Raw genomic sequence first — 2,985 nt, 5'->3', positions numbered from 1 at the left:
AAGAGCAGGGTTGGGTGGGATATTGGAAAGAAACTCTTCCTGTGAGGGTGGGGAGGCACAGGTTGCCAGAGAAGCCGTGGATGTCTCATCTCTGCAAGTGTTCAACTGGTGGGACAGGGCTTGGAGAACCTGGTCTAGTGGGAGGTGTCTCTGCCCATGGCAGGGGGCTCGAGGTTACATTTTTTAAGTTCCTTTCATCCCAAACTATTCACAGATTCTGATGATTGTATAGTTTTGGAAAATGGTTGTTATGAGTGTTGCTGGGTTATTGACCCATCTCCTTCCCAGTCCCATTTCATCATCCTTACATGTTCTGTGCTGGCAGCCACGGCATCCCTGGCAGCAGAGCTGCCTCCTGCACTGCCCAGCACGGCCACCAATGCCCACATGCCCTGGCAGGCTGCAAAAAGTTGCTGGATGCTCCATTTTGAAGGTAAAACACAAGAGCTTTGGCTGAGACAATAGCCCTGTTTCTGAGTTCACCTGCCAGGAGGAGGTTTTCTCAAACAAACACTTTTGGGGATGGGGTTATGACAACACAACACCCTCCTGTGTTCACCCTCCCCCTGAGTGACATGCTGGCCATAATCCTGTGATGGTTCACATGCCAACACAACCCTCCCAATACAATACAAGGGAACAGCCTTGCCCAGGATCAACCACAGCAGGCCTGGAGGTGTGGGCAGTGCCCTCCAGCTCTGACAGCAGCATCAGGTACTGCCAGGAGGCCAAATCTGGGCCGTTCCTTCCCCAAATAAACGGTGATTTCCTTTGGTATTTCCCCAGATACCAGCAGCAGCACGTTCTGATGGTTGCAGTCAGTGAGGAGGTGAGCTGGCTGGGGACTGGAGCTCAGCATCCCACCCTGGGCCAGCAGGCTGCCACAAATACAGTACTGGCTGCCCAGCCCAGCCTGAGGATGCTCCTCTGGCCCTGCACTGAGGGATTCTTGGGGTATCCAAGGTTTGCCATGGCTGGAAACACAGACAAGAGCTGGAGAGAGAAAGGCACCTGTGGCTCCCACGAGGGGCCCTTTGAACACACCAGCTTTACGTGGCAGTGAAGCTGTGCCCCTCCAGCAGATACTTCCTGAAATATCTGCCCTTCCCAGGCTAACAGGACAGTTCATTTTCTTCAGGCCTCTCCTCTTTTGGCCTTTTATGTCTTCACTGCCCTGTCACAGATTTTTCTGCAGCTCTCTGTTCTGAACAACCCTATTTGCTGTAGCAGGCACTGCCCATCACTAGGACAGGTTTAATCCTTCTCAGTTTTGGTGGCTGCCTACCTGTGGCCACTGCAAGGATCTGTAAGCCAATGCTGGCTGGCAGTCAGATTTCCTAGGATGAACTGTTTCTTGAGAATGTAATTCCCATTTGTTACTGTAAGAGCTGTCAGAAAAGAAAAACCTCAACACACCCAGACAAGAGTTTCAAGAAGGATCAAATGGACTGTCCAGCTGGCTGAGCCTTTTCTGTGGAATATAAACCTCAAAGCAGTAAATAATTCATGAGATATCATCCTGACAAATCTGAGTAGTAGAGAATCAGAGGAATATGGAAATTACTTTTCTCTATGGAAAATGCTTAGTAATTAATTCTTTCACCAAGCAGGGGCCACTGGGACCTTCTAGGCCAGTGAGAATGTGGGGATCAGTCATTCAGCCCTTCCCAGAATGAGCACTTTCATCCCATGCATTTCCACTTCCCTCATCAGTGCAGTGTCCAAAGACAACTGGCACTGCACACAGGAGGAGAGGAGGAAAGATGGTTCATCATCAGGATATTCAACTGGAGTAAGATTTGATTGTTTTAGCTGCAGGATTGCTTTCAAAGCCCTGCAGTTGGCCCATGTTCCACTTGCAGATGGGATCTGCTCTGGCAGAGCTGCATCCCTTCCTCTGCAGAGCCCTTTCCCAGAGGGACAGGGGGGGATCCAGTTAAAGGAAGACCAAAAAACAAAAAGCCTTTCCCTGGCAATGGATGTACCAGAGCACAAGGAAGGTCACAGGGGACAGGCAGCTGGGAACAGGCAATTCCACCTCCCTTTGATCTGTTTTCCTTTGTTTCAGGGTGAGAACATTTCACTTGGCCTGCTCTCAGCCAGCTCCCCTGTTATGTCATATCCAGATTACTCAGGGATGAGGTATTTGGAGTGTTACATCAGACACATAACATTTGTTTATATAACTTGATCTTTTTCTCAGACTCATTTCTCCATCTTCTTGAAAAATATTGATGTAAATATTTATGTTTTCAGGAATGTGAACTTTACCAACCCGAGGATGACAGTCCCCTTCACTGTAAATTGGTGTGTTTGCTGCAGAGCCCTGCAGTACTGCCTGGGAACTTCTTCTGCTCCTCACAGACACCAGTTCACCAAATCCAGGATTCTGCAGGGGAAGAAATCAGTTCTGGTGTAACACAATTCTGAAATTTGTCCCATCTGTGAGATGGAAGGGCTGGTCAAAGAGGGAACCAGAAACCCACCGTAAAATCTCAGAGGTTACACTGCAGTGTCTGAGGCTCTGCATAAATCCCTGAGCAAATGCATTTTCCTAGTAGAAAAGTTCCAAAGGTCTTACTTTTCCCTCTGTGTCAAACAGACAGAGGGGTTTAAAAACTTTTCAGGGGAGAAAACCTTCTTAATGTTACACATTTCATCAGGTCAGTACATGGCAGAGGTTTTACCCTGCATGCTTTAACATGTTGCCTTAAACCATCCTAGTTATACTCCAGCCAGGAAAAACAGTACCAGTTATTCATCCCCCTGATAAATCTCTTGCTTAAACTTCATGAAGGTTCAATTGGGACATGAGGAATGTTTTTGGAAGGAGGTTCCCTCAGGCAGTGCCAATCACCTGTAATTCATTCATGTGAAATGCCACCCTTCCCTCTCACTGCTCATGTGTCTTATTGTTCATTAATCATCTTCATTTCCCGAGCAGGGATTCCATGACAAGAGCAGGATTTACAGAATAGCTGCTCA

Source organism: Empidonax traillii, unplaced genomic scaffold (assembly GCF_003031625.1).
Source record: "Empidonax traillii isolate 1590-97213 ecotype Southwest subspecies unplaced genomic scaffold, ASM303162v1 scaffold887:size345335, whole genome shotgun sequence".
NCBI classification, from domain to species: domain Eukaryota; kingdom Metazoa; phylum Chordata; class Aves; order Passeriformes; family Tyrannidae; genus Empidonax; species Empidonax traillii.
The sequence above is the reverse complement of the archived record's forward strand: the minus strand, read 5'-3'. Positions refer to the sequence as shown.